Source organism: Heterodontus francisci, chromosome 17, assembly GCF_036365525.1.
Source record: "Heterodontus francisci isolate sHetFra1 chromosome 17, sHetFra1.hap1, whole genome shotgun sequence".
NCBI lineage: Eukaryota > Metazoa > Chordata > Chondrichthyes > Heterodontiformes > Heterodontidae > Heterodontus > Heterodontus francisci.
The window spans coordinates 21720469-21738244 of record NC_090387.1 but is presented as its reverse complement, the minus strand read 5'-3'; positions in this window follow the sequence as shown (position 1 = coordinate 21738244).

Below are 17776 nucleotides of genomic sequence, written 5' to 3'. Positions count from 1 at the left end.
TAAAAATTAAACCCTGTTACGGTCAAACCAGGAAAAGGCTGAGAGGGAACCCCTAGACCCCTTTCTCACCTAGTCGGAACAGGGCATGCTGAAGAAGGATGGAGTAATCAGGTATGTCTAGATCCAAGGCATCTAAACCTCTCCCGAAAGAGATGCCCCCAAAAGATTTCGACAAGTTCACAGGAGCCAAATTCTTCTCCAATTTGGATGATAAACATGGATATTGGTCGGTACAGAAAGCTGAAGAATCTCAAGAGGTCACCACCTTCAGAATACCATTTGGAAGATATTGCTTCCAGAGACTACCTTTTGGCTTATCTGTCAGTCAAGATCTGTTTCAGCAGCATATGGACAGAATTATGAAAAACGTGCCTGGATGTATATGCATTGCCGATGATATTGCGGTAAATGGCAAAACCAAAGAAGAGCATGATCGAAATCTTCATTCACTGATGGCAATAGCTCATCGCAAAGGGATCGTTTTTTAACAGCAAGAAGTGCCAGGTGAATGTAAGTCAGATCAATTCCTTTGGCTCCATCTATTCAGGTTGTGGAATCCGTCCTGACCCAGGCAAAATCGAAGATGTAAGGCACATACCTACTCCATAAGACAAGGAAGATCTACAGGATTTTTCAACTTCTTGGCACCATATTCCAAACTTTTCTCTCAAACAAGTATTGACAGCAGAAACCTAAACCCTGCAGTACTACGGCACAAGGAAGAAGACAATCCTGGGAGTTGGCACCTCACAAAAAGGGCAAGGAGCCTGCATCCTGCAGGATGGCAAACCAATTGCATTCGGGTCCAAATGTTTATCTCAGCACAATTCACAATACTCAAACATGGAGCATGAAACACTTGCTCTGGTATTTGGGATCACAAACACCTGTTCGGTGAGCAGTTCACTGTGGAAACCAACCACAAACCACTGGAGAGGATCTGGCGCAATCCATTGTCAAGGACACCACCTTGACTACAGCGACTTAGTGAAAGTTCGGGTTACAACTTCAATGTCTGCTACAGACCGGGGACCAAAATGATCACTTCGGATACGCTAATCAGATTGCCAAACCCGAACAAGAATGAAGAAGTTCCACTGGATCTACAAATAGACAGCATGGGCATTGAAGTGGAAGATGTGCTCAAAATCAATTTCTTGCATTTTGGTCAGCACAAGTGTGACCAACTGCAATCAGAAACAGCCAATGACCCACAACTGAAGGCATAGAAGATTGGCCTGATATGGTCAAAGAGGTGCCAGAACCCATCAGATGCTTTTGGCCTTATATCTCGAGAGGCGTCACCTTCAAAGGAAAGCAAGTGATTGTGTCCAAAGCTCTCTGACAGGACATCTTGTCACAACTTCATGAAGGCCGTATGGGCATAGAGCGAATGAGACGACTGGCAGGAGACACTGTTTATTGGCCAGGGATCAAAAGTGACATCAAAAAGTTAGTGAAGATGTGCGAGGCATGCCAGAGCCACCAGCCACAGCAATGAAAAAAACCTCTACATCCTCACGAGATTCCGTCAGTCCCTTGGTCCAAAATCGCCACTGATCCATTTTCTGTGAATGGAGATGACTTCATCTTAGTCACCGATTTATTTCTCCAAATTTCCAATTGTTATACAGATAAAAGAGACTTCAAATGTGATCATCGCAGACACATTGAGTGCCATATTCACTCTATTTGGTGCACATGAAGAAATTATTTCTGACAATGGGCCACAGTATACTGGCAGATCTTTCAGGGAATTGTGTGCCAAATGGGACGTAAACCATGTGACATCCTCACCACATTACCCTAGATCTAATGGGCTTGCCAAGCGAATGGTTTGCTCTGTTAAATTACTTATCCTGAAGTGAAGGACAACAAAACAAGATTTTTGTGTTGTCATGCTCCACTTCAAAGCTACACCTATGAATATGGGCTTACTGTCACCAACAGAGATCATGTTTGGCAGACAAGTGCAAATGACTCTGCCGAGCCATCATCTGTCCAAATTCTCCAAGATGCAGGAGACACTGCTCGAAACACAAGGCAGAATGAAGATGGTGCATGACTGACATGCAGGAGCGGAACAACTCAGCTACACATAGGGCAAAACCTAACCCTATACGATGTGGATGTAGGAGAGACCCCTCCCATAAAACAGAACCCCCTATTTGCCTAGGTCCCAGATAACTGACCCAGGTTTGGGAAGAAATTCAGTCCATGCTGGAAAACAAGATGATTGAGCCCAGCCCGAGTAGCTGGAATTCCCCAGTTGTGCTGGTGCCCAAGCCCGATGGCTCAACTAGGCTCTGCATTGATTGCAGGAAGGTTAATGCACTGACCAGAGCTGATTCCGATCCAATTCCCTGCCTGGAAGACTGTATTGATAGAGTAGGGAATGCCACCTACATAACCACGATAGACTTGCTAACAGGATACTGGCAGGTTCCCTTAATTTCCTGAGCCAAAGAGATCTCAGCTTCTGTCACCCCAGATGGCCTATTCCAGTGGTGAGTGATGCCCTTTGGATTAAGGCATGCCCCAGCCACCTTCCAAAGGCTGATGAACCAGGTAATGGCTGGCCCATCCAATTGTGTAGTGTACCTGGATGATTTGTTCATGTACAGTGATGTCATAGGTTCATCTCCACTAGTGAATGCTCCAAGATGGCTTTGAATATCTTGCTAATGAGAGTGATACCAGATAATTTATTCAACTGTTCGAGCCATTGTTCTGGATGAGAGCTATTTAGACATGCGTCTCCACTTTGATGCCTTGGAATGTGAGGTATTTCAATGCAAATTGTGGTGGCCATCTTAGCTGCCAGTTTTTTAAAAAAGTTGAATGTATGATTCCAGCTTTCCTTTTTAAAAATTTAATGTAGGTTTCCAACCGATGAATTAAAATCATCATTCAGCATAGCATGTTTTCATGACACCATCTAGCCAGGGAACCAACCCTGGTTCAATAAGGAATGCTGGAGAGTATGCCAGGAAAAGCACCAGGCTTACCTAAAAATGATGAAGCTACAACATGAACCTTCATGCATGCTAAGCAGCAGAAGTAGCATGTTGTAGACAAGGCTAACCGATACCACACCCAATGGATCAGACCAAAGCTCTGCAGTCCTGCCATATTCAAACATGCATAGTGGTGGACTATTGAACAACTAACCTGAGGATAAGGCTCCAAATACAACCCCATCCTCAATGATGTAGGAGCCCAGCACATTATTGCAAAAGACAAGGCTGAAATATTTGCAGCCTTCTTCAGCCAGAAGTGCCAAGGGCGGCGCAGTGGTTAGCACTGCAGCCTCACAGCTCCAGCAACCCGGGTTCAATTCTGGGTACTGCCTGTGTGGAGTTTGCAAGTTCTCCCTATGTCTGCGTGGGTTTCCTCCGGGTGCTCCGGTTTCCTCCCACAGCCAAAAGACTTGCAGGTTGATAGGTAAATTGGCCATTATAAATTGCCCCTAGTATAGGTAGGTGGTAGGGGAATATAGGGACAGGTGAGGATGTGGTAGGAATATGGGATTAGTGTAGGATTAGTATAAATGGGTGGTTAATGGTCGGCACAGACTCAGTGGGCCGAAGAGCCTGTTTCAGTGCTGCATATCTAAATCTAAAAAATCTAAATTTATCCTGGCCTGGTCCTGCAGTCCCCGCCATCATAGATGCCCGTCTTCAGACAATTCGATTTACTCCATATGATATCTGAAATGGCTGAAGGCACAGGATATAGCAAAGGCTATGGGCTTTCACAGCATCCCGGCTGTAGTACTGAAGACTTGTGCTCCAAAACTAGTTGTGCCCTTAGCCAAGCTGCTTCAGTACAGTTACAACTTGTGTCTACCTGACAATGTGAAAAATTACCCACAAAAAGGAGGACAAATCCAATCTGGCCAATTACCACCCCATCAGTCCACTCTCAATCATTGTCAATGTGATGGAAGGTGCCGTTGACAGCGCTATCAAGCAGCACTTACGCAACAACAACCTGCTCACCAATGCTCAGTTTGGGTTCTGCCAGAGCCATTCAGCTCCTGACCTCATTACAATCTTGGTCCAAATATGGATAAAAGAGCTGACTTCTGGAGGTGCAGTGAGAGTGACTGCCCTTGACATCAAGGCATCATCTTACCCAGTGTGCCAAGAAGCATAGCAAAAGTGAAGTCAATGGGAATCAGTGGAAAATTCTCCACTGGTTGGAATCATACCTAGGTTAAAGGAAGATGGTTGTGCTTGTTTGAGGTCAATCATCTCAGCCACGGAACATCGCTTCAGGAGTTCCTCAGGATAGTGTCCTCGGCCCAACCATCTTCAGCTGCTTCATCAATGGTCTTCCCTCCATCATAAGGAATTACCATTGCTGAATCCCCCACCATCAACATTCTGGGGTTACAATTGACCATAAACTTAACTGGACTGGCCATATAAATACTGTGGCTACAAGAGCAGGTCAGAGGCTGGGAATTTTGTGGTGAGTAACTCACCTCCTGTCTCCCAAAGCCTTGTCACCATCTACAAGGCACAAGTCAGGAATGTATTGGAATACCCCTGACTTGACTGGGTGAGTGCAGCTCCAACAACACTCAAGAAGCAAAATACCATCCAAAACAAAGCAGCCCACCTGATCAGAAGCTCATTCACCACCTTAAACATTTGCTTCCTCCACCACCGATGCACAGTGGCAGCAGTGTGTACCATTTATAAGATGCACTGCAGCAACTGCAGACCCTTAAACAGCACCTTCCAAACCTGTACCACCTAGAAGGACAAGGGCAGCAGGTGCATAGGAATACTATCACCTGCAAGTCCCCCTCCAAGTCACTTACCATCCTGACTTGGAACTGTATCACTGTTCCTTCACAGTGGCTGGGTTAAAATCTTAAAACTCCCTTCCTAACAGCACTGTGAGTGTACCTACACCACATGGACTGCAACAGTCAAGGTGGCTCACCTTCTCAAGGGCAATTAAGGATGGACAATAAATGCTGGCCTTGCCACCGATGCTCACATCCCAAGAATGAATTTTTTAAAAGCAGCTTAGGACATCCTAAGGTGCTTTTTACAGTCAGTGACTCACTTTTGAAGTGCCAAAGTGATTGTTACAAATGCAGCAGTCAGTTTGCATGCAACTGGGTCCCACCAACAATCATAAGATAAATGAGCAGTTAATCTGTTTTTTGTTAGTGTTGATGGAAGGATAAACGTTGGACAGCACAGCTTTTTTTTATTGAATATTTTAAATCCACCTGAAGAGTCGGACAGTACCCCTGTTTAAAATTTAATCCAAAAGGCCACACCTTACAATACAATGCTCCACTGAGACGTTCGCATAGATTATGAGGAAGTGGGGCTTAAACCCAACATCTAATGGTTTGGAAGCTAGAATGCTAACACAGAGCCAAGGCTAACACCTATTCCCAAGGTGCCTGGAAAAGGCCATCAATTTATGTTATTCATTTTTCTCCACAAAATGTGCGGCTTAGTGAGAACTGAAAAATTCATTACAGATGACTGCAGTTTGAACTTGGCCTGCAGTGAGATTCTATAATGATATTTTTCCTGTCACATACTCCACTTTTTGTTTTTTCTCTTGACGTTGTTTTAAAGAACTACACTTTTACCACAAGCAAGAACAGAGGATTGTCAGTCATTCAGTACATCAGCAGCAATATTGTTACATTCAAGTGATTTTAAGTGCAGACAGCCTTTTTATTTAACCAGTATTGTATGATTGTAATGTTTTACTATATTGTCAAAGACCGAATGTAAAGGACTGAACACTTCTGAGACTGTTCTTCTGAAGACAGCGAACACCATTCATGAACATTTTACCAGTGAATGTGAGCACAGTCTAACATCAAGAATTTTGGGTTAGGTAAAACAAATCTCAACATGCTGTAAATACTATGCTTATCTGCAACAAATATCCATTGTTGTTGAAGACAACAGAGTCACTAAAATGTGCCTGAACATTCATTTTCGTTCTCTCAAAAAGAGTAGGAACACTTTGTTCTCATTAGCTCCCTGCAGGTTGTTTTACAACTGGGCCCCTTCCCAATATTTTTCAGCCAGCTTCCTGAACTCGTTGACAGAACTGTCTGGACACCATTGGCTTACATTCCAGGGAATCTTTGCTCTTATTTGAATTATTGAGCTGAATTTCAAACAAACACAGACGGACCACCAGAATTCTGAACTCAACATGGGACTGGCTCCATACACCTTGGAGATATTTCCATAATTCTGTTTTGGGTATTACAGCAGATGTAGCACTAGGAGATTTGTCAATCATGTTTTCCATCTGCACTCCCATGACACTCCAGGTCATACCCACTGGTGCTGCCACATTTCAAACCTGTGTGGATCAGTAATAAAATCCTTATTGTGAACCAGCCCTTCAACAATATGCCACACAGGATTTAAGGCAAAAAATCTTAGAAGTACATATACATTGTCCACAGTATCCATATGATGCTGGCGCCTCTGCTTGTACTCCAAGTCTTAAAGCTGTGTACTGGTTCTATATGAGATTTCTACCTCTTCTAACCTTCGTATAAGCCAAATAGACCAACCAGTTTCGATATTCTCCTCCAGGGATTTTGCTACATATGAAACTAAAAGTGAAAGAAATCTACTTGTATTAACTTGCTTAAGAGAAAGAAATATTTGCAGTTCATAACACCCTCAGTTACTGAAATGTCTCAGAGCAGTTCACAGAATGAATTTCTTTAGGAATGCGGTTGCTGATATGTAGGTTAGCACAGCAGTGATTGGAGCCACTAATATCCTCCAAACAGAAATGCACCAAATGACCAGTTACTTTGTTTTAGGTTTGGTGGGGTGGAGCAATGTTTGCCAGGACCCCTGAAAGACTTACTGCTCTTCTTCAGGAAGTTATATGGGACTTATAACATTTGATTGATTGGGCAGACTTATGCTGGCTTACTACCTTATCCAAAAGTGCTGCATCTCTCTTAGCACTGCACTGGAGTATCAGCCCATTTTGTGTGTTAGGTACTTGCGTGGGGTTTGAACTTATAATTTCAGTTATAAGTGGTGAAGAGAACACTCTGAATGAGATCAGTTTGTGATACTTTGAAAGTGGAATGTTCTGTTCCGTATGTCAAATAAAACAACACCTCATTACTGAAGCAAGTTTTCATTTGTACCATTGACTCTAACAGTGATTTCACTGGTTTGGATCTGGCTTGGAGTTCAAAGAATTGGGATCAGTTACTGCCAAATCAAATAGTATTTTGGTGTCTAAATTCGACATAGTTGTGCCCATTTTACACGTATAACACCCCAAGTGCAAGAATGACAAATGTAGCTGACAAATGTCTCCACATTTAAGAAAGGATATACTTGCATAGAATCTTGGAAGATGACCACCAATGCATCCACTATTTCTGGGGCCACTTCCTTAAGTACTCTGAGATGCATACCATCAGGCCCTGGGGCTTTATCGGCCTTCAATCCCATCAATTTCCCCAACACCATTTCTCTACTAATACTGATTTCTTTCAGTTCCTCTCTCTCACTGAGCCCAACATTTCTGGTATGATATTTGTGTCGTCCTTTGTGAAGACAGAACCGAAGTATGCATTTAGTTGGTCAGCTATTTCTTTATTCCCCATAATAAATTCCCCTGTTTCTGACTGTAAGGGACCTACATTTGTCTTCACCAATCTTTTTCTCTTCACATACCTATAGAAACTTTTACAGTCAGTTTTTATGTACCCGCAAGCTTGCTCTCGTACTCTATTTTCCCCTTCTTAATCAATCCCTTGGTCCTCCTTTGCTGAATTCTAAACTGCTCCCAATCCTCAGGTCTGTTGTTTTTCCTGGCAAATTTATATGCCTTTTCCTTGTATCTAATCCTATCTCTAATTTCCCTTGTAATTCATGGTTTGACTACCTTTCCCATTTTACTTTTGCGCCAGACAGGGACAAACAATTGCTTTAGTTCATCTATGCGCTCTTTAAGTGTTTGTAATTGCCTATCCATCGTCATCCCTTTAAGGAGCGTTTCCCAATCCGTCATGGCCAACTCTCGCCTCATACCTTTGTAGTTTCCTTTACTAAGGACCCTTGTCTCAGAATCAACTACGTCACTCTCCACCTTGATAAAGAATTCTATCATATTATGGTCGCTTGTCCCCAAAGGGTCTCGCACCACTGGATTGTCAATTATTCCTCTCTCATTACACAATACCCAGTCTAGGATGGCCTGTTCTCTAGTTGGTTCCCCAACATATTGGTCCAGAAGAACCATCCCGTATAGACTCCAAGAATTCCTCCTCTACAGTATTGTGACTAATTTGATTTGCCCAATCAATATGCAGATTAAAGTCACCCATAATTACAGATGTCCCTTTATCGCATGCATCTCTAATTTCCTGTTTAATGCCATTCCCAACATCACCACTGCAGTTTGGGGGTCTGTATACATCCCCCACTGACGTTTTTTGCCTCTTAGTGTTTTTCAGCTGTACCCATACAGATTCCACATCATCAGAGCTAATATTTTTCTTCACTATTGCGTTAATTTCCTCTTTAACTAGCAATGCAACTCCACCACCTTTTGCTTTTTGTCTGTCCTTCCTAAATACTGAATATCCCTGGATGTTCATTTCCCATCCCTGGTCACCTTACAGCCATGCCTCCGTAATTCCAACTATACCATACCCGTTTACATCTATTTGCGCATTAATTCATCCACTTTATTGCGAATGTTCCGAGCGTTAAGGCACAAAGCCTTAAGGCTTGTCTTTTTAACATTACTTGTCCTCTTCCCAATATTTTTCACTGTGTCCCTGTTTGATTCTGGCTCTTGATTTCTCTGCCTATCACTTTTCTTATTCCCCTTACTGTCCTTTGTTCTTGTCTTTGATCCCCCCCCCCCCCTCCTCTGACTGCTTGCAAATGTTCCCATCCCCCTGCCATTTTAGTTTAAACCCTCCCCAACCACTCTAGCAAATACTCCTCCAAGCAAATCAGTCCTGGTCCTGCCCAGGTGTTAGCCGTCCAGTTTGTAAAGGTCCGACCTCCCCAGAACTGGTCCCATTGCCCCAGGAATCTAAAACCCTCCTCCTCACACCATCTCTTCAGCCACGTATTCATCTGATATATTCTGCTATTTCTACTCTGACTAGCACATGGCACTGGTAGTAATCCTGAGATCACTACCTTTGAGGTGCTACTTTTCAACTTACTTCTGAGCTCCCTATATTCTGCTTTTAGGACCTCATCCTTTGTTTTACCTATGTCGTTTGTACCAATGTGTACCACGACCACTGGCTGTTCACCCTCCCCCTTTAGAATGTCCTGAAACCGCTCTGAGACACCTTGACCATAGCACCAGGGAGGCAACATACCATCCTGGAGTTTCTTTTGCAGCCACAGAAACGCATATCTATTCCCTTTACAATTGAATCCCTTATAACTATTGCATTCCCACAATTTTCACTCCTCTCCTGTGCAGCAGAGCCAACCATGGTGCAACAAATTGGGCTGTTGCTGCTTTCCCCTGAGAGGCCATTCCCCCCAACAGTATCCAAAGCAGCATACCTGTTTTGCAGGGGAATAGCCACAGGAGATTCCGGCACTGCCTGCCTAGACCTCTTGCTCTGCCTTGTGGTCACCCATTCCCCTCCTGCCTGTGGGGTCTGAGCTTTCGGTGTGACCACCTCTCAAAACGTGCTATCCACGATATTCTCCACCTCGTGGATGCTTCATTGTGTCCCCAGCTGCCGCTCCAGGTCCGAAACCCGGGCTTCCAGGAGTAGCTAAAGTGAATGTTGGTCCCTTGGAGGATGAGACTGGGGAGTTAATAGAGGGGAACACAGAAATGGCAGAGACACTAAATCAGTATTTTGCCTCAGTTTACACGGTGGAGGACACTGGTACCATCCTAATAGTAGCAGGTAATGCAGAGGTTATAGAAAGAGAGGAACTTAAAAAAATCGTCATCACTAGGGAAAAAGTACTGAGCAAACGATTGGGATTGAAGGCAGACAAGTCCCCAGGGCCTGATGGCCTGCATCCTAGGACCTTAAAGGAAGTGGTAGCGGAGATAGTGGATCCATTAGTTATAATATTCCAAAATTCCCTGGATGCGGGAAAGGTTCCAGTGGATTGGAAAAAAGCTAATACAACGCCCTTGTTCAAAAAAGTTGGGAAGCAGAAAGTGGGAAACTGTGGACCAGTTAGTTTAACATCTGTCATTGGGAAATTGTTAGAATCCATTATTAAGGAAGTAATAACATAACATTTAGAAAGTCAAAACGCAATCCATCAGAGTCAGCATGATTTTGTGAAGGGTAAATCGTGTTTGACTAATTTGATAGAGTTCTTCGAAGCTGTGACAAGCAAAATGGATAATGGGGATCCTGTAGATGTAGTGTATCTGGACTTCCAGAAGGCATTTGATAAGGTGCCGCACAAAAGTTTAATACATAAGGTAAGATCACATGGGGTTAGGCGCAATTTATTAGCTTGAAGAGAGGATTGGCTAACCAACAGAAAACAGAGAGTCGGGATGCATGGGTCTTTTTCTAGGGTGCCACAGGGTTCAGTCCTTGGGCCCCAACTATTTACAATTTATATTAATGACTTGGATGCAGGGATAGAAGGTACGATAGCCAAATTTGCAGATGACATGAAAATAGGTGGGATAGTAAGAAATAAAGAAATAAGAAATTTACAAATGGATATGGATAGGTTAGGTGAATGAGCCAAAATTTGGAAGATGGAGTTTAACGTGGATAAGTGTGAGGTTATCCATTTTGGTCAGAAGACTAGAGAGGCAAATTATTATCTAAATGGAGAGAACCTTCAGAGTTCTTCGGTGCAGAGGGATCTGGGTGTCCTCATTCATGAATCACAGAAAGCTAGTATGCAGGTGCAGCAGGTAATAAGGAAGGCAAATGGAATTTTGGCATTTATTGCTAAGAAATAGAATATAAAAGTAGGGAGTGTTGCTGCAACTGTACAAGGCATTGGTGAGACCGCATCTGGAGTATTGCAAATAGTTTTGGTCCCCTTACTTGAGGAAGGATGTAGTTGCATTGGAGGCAGTTCAGAGGAGGTTCACTAGATTGATTCCAGGGATGAGGGGTTTGTCTTATGAAGAGAGATTAAGCAGTTTAGGCCTTTACTCTCTCAAGTTTAGAAGAATGAGAGGAGAGCTAATTGAGGTATATAAGATGATTAAGGGGATTGACAAAGTAGACATAGAGAGGATGTTTCCTCTTGTGGGGAAATCTAGAATGAGAGGTCATAGTTTTAGGATAAGGGGTAGCAGATTTAAAACAGAGATGAGGAGAAATTACTTCTCTCAAAGTGTCATGAGTCTGTGGAATTCACAACCCCAGAGTGTGGTGGATGCCGTGACATTGAGTAAATTTGAGGAGATAGACAGATTTTTAATGAGTAATGGGTTGAAGGGTTATGGAGAATGGGCAGGAAAGTGGAGTTGAGACCGAGATGAGATCAGCCATGAATGTATTAAATGGCGGGACAGGCTCGAGGGGCTGAATTGCCTACTCCTGAGCCTAGTTCTTATGTTCTTATGTACTATTATTACCCTGTATTTTTTCCCCTTTTTGAGTTTTGCCTACATATCTGCTCCTCTATCTCTCCCTGACTGTTTGGAGGCCTGTAGTACATTCCCAGCCAAGTGATTGCCCCCTTTTTGTTTTTAAGTTCTACCCATATGGCCTCATTTGAGGAACCTTTTAAGATATCATCCCTCCTTACTGCAGTAATTGACTCCTTGATCAACAGCGCAAGGCCAACTCCTCTTTTACCCACTTCCCCGTCTCGCCTGTAGATTCTGTACCCTGGAATATTGAGCTGCCAATCCTGCCCCGGCCTCAACCATGTCTCTGTGATAGCAATAATATCATAATCCCATGTGCTAATCATCACCCTCAATTCATCTGCCATACTAATAAGACTCCTTGCATTAAAATAGATGCAATCCAGCCTTGCATTTTTCACTTCTGCCTTAACAGGTCTATATTTGCTCTGCCTTCCAGATGGACTCAGTTTATCTTTTATATTTGACTGTGCATCACCCCCTACTGTACCTCCACTCTGTATCCCATCCCCCTGCCAAATTAGTTTAAACGCTCCCCCCCCAACAGTAATAGCAAACCTCCCAGCAAGGATGTTGGTCCCTTTCCAGTTCAGGTGCAACCCATCCAATTTGTACAGGTCCCACCTTTGCCAGAAACAGACCCAGTAGCCCAGGAAACTAAAGCCCTCCCTCCTGCGCCATCTCCTCAGCCACGCATTCATCTGCTCTATCCTCCAATTTCTATACTTACTAGCACGTGGCACCGGGAGTAATACAGAGATTATAACCTTTGAGGTCCTGCTTTTTAATCTGCTACCTAGCTCCCTAAATTCTTGTTGCAGGACCTCATCCCTCTTTTTATCTATGTTGTTGGTACCACGAACCCTGGCTGTTCACCCTCCCCCTTTCAGAATGTCCTGCAGCCGCTCCGTGATATCCTTGACCTTAGCACCAGGGAGGCAACATACCATCCTGGAGTCACGTTTGCGGCCACAGAAATGCCTATCTATACCCCTTACGATAGAATCCCCTATCACTATAGCTCTCCCACTCCTTTTCCTTCCCTCCTGTGCAGCTGAGCCACCGTTGGGCCACAGACTTGGTCTTGCTGCATTCCCCTGAGAAGCTATCTCCCCCAACAGTATCCAAAGTGGAAAATCTGTTAGATAGCGAGATGGACCCTGCACTATATGCCTAGTTCTTCTACTCTGCCTGGTGGTCACCCATTCCCTTTTTGCCTGAGCAGTCTTTACGTGCAGTGTGACCACCTTGCTGTACGTGCTATCTACGATGATCTTGGCCTCGCAGATGCTCCACAGTCTCTCCAGCTGCCGCACCAGATCCGAAATGCGGATTTCGAGTAGCTGCAGCTGGAGACCATTCCTGCACATGTGTTCGTCCTGGATACTGGAAGTGTCACCTACTTCCCACATTGTATATGAGGGTCACTTCTCTTGTGAAGCTGGGAGCAGATGCTGGTGTGCTCTTATTTTTCTGTCTGGCAAATATATTTAGAAACATAGAAAATAGGAGCAGGAGTAGGCCTTTCGGCCCTTCGAGCCTGCACCGCCATTCAATGCGATCATGGCTGATTGTCCAAACTCATTACTCTGTTCCCGCTTTCTCCCCATATCCCTTGATTCCTTTAGCCCTAAGAACTAAGTACCTTGACTGTCAATTGTTAAATAATTATATACTCTCCTGCATGGATTTATAATGAATGGCTTCATAAAGTAGCATTTTTACACGAGGGGGATTTGTAAGTGGAAAGTAATGTGATCGTCTTTGGACACTCATATCTGCATCCCATCCTACACCAACACCACCCCCCTTCCCCCTCATCAACCATCTTGGATTGGTGATGGGTTTTGGTTTTATGGTTCTTGATTAAATGAACCTTTAAAATCCCATTAGCTAAATTCTATGGAGGATGATTTTTCCCATATAAAGGTTCAAAAGTTGAAAAATAACAAGTCCAGCACATCTAAAGAAAATGAAAGCAGAAAGCAGTCCGTGAGTTAATAAAGTTTAGCAAGGACTAATTGTTGAGCAGAAAACCTCCACAATCACAACTGTCTTGTTAAAATGTTATTTTGGCGAATTGTTCTGTTCTGACCTAGATCTTCTAAACAGATAAAATTTGGATCTGTCAAGACTAAGAATTCTGTATTGATTTGGTTTCTAAAGGTTACTGTGTTATCGACGCTACTAAGTTGTTTTGCCTGGCACTGCGGCAGATGCACATTCCACACTGGGACACTGTCCTTTGCCCTGCTATAAAAGCACTTTCTTTCACCTAACCATTGGCCTGCATTGATAGCAATCATGGACAGATTCATGAAAACAAGAAAAAACCTGATCCCTCCCTTCCAGTATTTTTAAGCCTCGCCTAGTCTAGCTGTTATTTAAAGAAAATTTCACAGGATTGGCAGCTACGTCCTTTGGAGAGTTAAAAGAGAACATTTGTGTAAAAAGCAGCACTAGGTATTGACCTCAGTGAAACCTGTATGATGCAGATGTAAGCAGCACCATCACACAACTTGGCTGGAATTGGTTCCCAGCCCGCGTCGGATTCCGTTGGGGGCGGCCGGAAAACCACAGTGGCAGCGGCCACCAGGGAACGCGACGCCGGGATTGCTGGGCCCGATCTTCCCAGCAGTGGGAAGCTCCGTGGCGGCCCCTCTGCTGCTGTGCAACGAGACTTGAGTCAGCATATTTAAATTACATCTTTGCATGAATTAAAATGTAAACTGCAGCGATCTTGCCTTCAGTTCCTGATCTTCAGTGTGATGTGCAGCACTCACATGCGCTCACTTTCCTGTCCAGGGAAACATGGTGCCACTGAGGTGGGGAAGGGGTGAACACTGCACCCTGATGAGTATGGGGATAGGGGTGAACTCTGCACTCTGATGGGTATGGGGGGGAGGGGTGAATTCTGCACCCTGCACTCTGATGGGTATGGGAGGAAAGGGGTGAACTCCGCACTCTGATGGGTATGGGGGGGAGGGGTGAATTCTGCACCCTGCACTCTGATGGGTATGGGGGGGAAAGGGGTGAACTCTGCACTCTGATGTGTATGGGGGGAAAGGGGTGAACTCTGCACCCTGATGGGTATGGGGGGAGGGGTGAATTCTGCACTCTGATGGGTATGGGGGAAAGGGGTGAACTCTGCACTCTGATAGGTATGGGGGGGGAGGGGTGAATTCTGCACCCTGCACTGATGGATATGGCGGGAAAGGGGCAAACTCTGCACTCTGATGGGTATGGGGGGATCGGGGTGAACTCTGTACTCTGATGGGTATTGGGGGAAAGGGGTGAACTCTGCACCCTGATGGGTATGGGGGAAAGGGGTGAACTCTGCACTCTGATGGGTATGGGGGGGGAGGGGTGAATTCTGCACCCTGCACTGATGGGTATGGTGGGAAAGGGGCAAACTCTGCACTCTGATGGGTATGGGGGGATCGGGGTGAACTCTGTACTCTGATGGGTATTGGGGGAAGGGGCGAACTCTGCACTGATGGGTATGGGGGGAAAGGGTGAACTCTGCACTCTGGTGGGTATGGGGGGAAAGGGGTGAACTCTGCACTCTGATGGGTATGGGGGGGAAAGGGGTGAACTCTGCACCCTGATGGGTATGGGGGGAAAAGGGTGAACTTGGCACCCTGATGGATATGGGGGGGAAAGGGTGAACTCTGCACTCTGATGGGTATGGGGGGGAGGGGTGAACTCTGCACTCTGATGGGTATGGGGGGGAAAGGGTGAACTCTGCACTCTGATGGGTATGGGGGGAGGGGTGAACTCTGCACTCTGATGTGTATCGGGAGGAAGGGGTGAACTCTGCACTCTGATGGGTATGCGGATAGGGGTGAACTCTGCACTCTGATGGGTATGGTGGGGGGGGGGGGGTGGTAGGGGTAAACTCTACGTTTTGGTATGCCGTTTGCAGGGCTGGTAGACTTTTAATAATGGTGCCAACATTTGATGCATGTCACACAACAACAACTTGTGTTTACATAGCCTCTTTAACATGGAAAAAACATCCCCATGTGCATCACAGTGGTGTAATAAAAAAAAATGGGAGCACATACCAAAAAAGGAGCTATTTGAAGCGATATGACATGGGTTTAAGCATAATCTTAAATGAACAGTTGGCAGTGAAAAGACGGAGAGAATTTCACAGTTTAGAACCTAGATGGCTAAAGGCACAGTTGTTAGTGGAAGGGCAAAGGGAGGGAGAGTTCTGCAGGTTTGGCAGTTGTTGGCTGGAGGAGGTTACAGAAATAGGGTGGAGCAAGACCGTGATGGAATTTAAACATGAGGATGAGAATTTTAAACTGGAGGCAGTAGAAGACCAGGAGCAATGTTGATCAGCAACGACAAGAGTGATGGGGAGAAAAACATGAGATGGGAGAAAGGTAGAAAAGTTTTTTAAAATTGAAGTTTATGGAGCATGGATAATTGGAAGCAAGCTCAGAGAGCATTAGAGTCATCTTGTCTGGAGGTATGGATGAGAGTTTCATCAGCAGATAAACTAAGGCAGGGACGGAGGGGAGCGATGATACAGAGGTGGAAGTAGCTAGCCTTTTATGGTGGAGAAGATATTAGTTAAATAGGAGGCTGAGGTCGTGAACAGTAAGGTTCAATCCAAGACAATGGCTGGGGAAAGTGGTGAGGACAAAGATGATAGCTTCAGTTTGGGCCCAAGTTTAACTAGAGAAAATTGTGCTCATTCAAGATTGGCTAAATGGCGTGCATGCAGATTGCAGAGTGTGGAGATGCAAGTTTGGTGAGTGGGGATTTTTAAGTGTCAATATATTTGTAAAAGATATCTTTCTAAAATATCTTTCTAAAAATTTGGTCTGCAGTTAGCATTTAACTGGGATTTACCCTGGAGGCAACCCAGGACTACTTGTGTACCAAACAGCGTAAGCAGCATGCGATAGAGCTAAGCGATGCCATAACCAATGAATCAGATCTAAGCTCTGCAGTCCTGCCACATCCAGTCGTGAAGGATGGTGGACAATTAAACAACTAACTGGAGGTGGTGGCTCCACAAATATCCTCAATGATGAGGGAGCCCAGCACATCAGTGCAAAAGATAAGGCTGAAGCATTTGCAACAATCTTCAGCCAGAAGTGCCAAGTTGATGATCCATCGCAGCCTCCTCCTGAAGTCCCCAGCATCACAGATGCCAGTTTTCAGCCGATTCAGTTCACTCCATGTGATACCAAGAAACGACTGAAGGCACTGGATACTGCAAAAGCTCTGGGCCCTGACAACATTCCGGCAATAGTACTTGCTGCGCCCCTAGCCAAGCTGTTCCAGTACAGCTACAACACTGGCATCTACTCAGCAATGTGGAAAATTGCCCAGGTATGTCCTGTACACAAAAAGCAGGACAAGTCCAACCCCGCCAATTATCGCCCCATCAGTCTACTCTCAATCATCAGCAAAGTGATGGAAGGTGTCATCAACAGTGCTATCAAGTGGCACTTACTTAGCAATAACCTGCTCACTGATGCTCAATTTTTGTTCTGCCAGGGCCACTCAGCTCCAGACCTCATTACAGCCCTGGTTCAAACATGGACAAAAGAGTTGAACTCCAGAGGTGAGGTGAGAGTGACTGCCCTTGATATCAAGGCAGCATTTGACTGAGTATGACATCAAGGAGCCCTTGCAAAACTGGAGTCAATGGGAATCAGGGGGAAAACTCGCTGCTGGTTGGAGTCGTACCAAAGGAAGATGGCTGTGGTTGTTGGAGGTCAAACAACTGAGCTCCAGGACATCACTGCGAGTTCCTCAGGGTAGTGTCCAAGGTCCAACCATCTTCAGCTGCTTTATCAATGACCTTCCTTCAATCATAAGGTCAGAACTGGGGATGTTCACTGATGATTGCACAATGTTCAGCACAATTAGCGAGTCCTCAGATACTGAAGCAGGCCCTGTAGAAACTCAGCAAGATCTGGACAAAACCCAGGCTTGGGCTGATAAGTGGCAAGTAACATTCGTGCCATACAAGTGCCAGGTAATGACTATCTCCAACAAGAGAGAATCTAACCATCTCCCCTTGACATTAAATGGCATTATGATTGCTGAATCCCTCACTATTAACATTCTGGGGGTTACTATTGACCAGAAACTGAACTGGAGTAGCCATATAAATCCAGTGGCAAAAAGAGCAGGTCAGAGG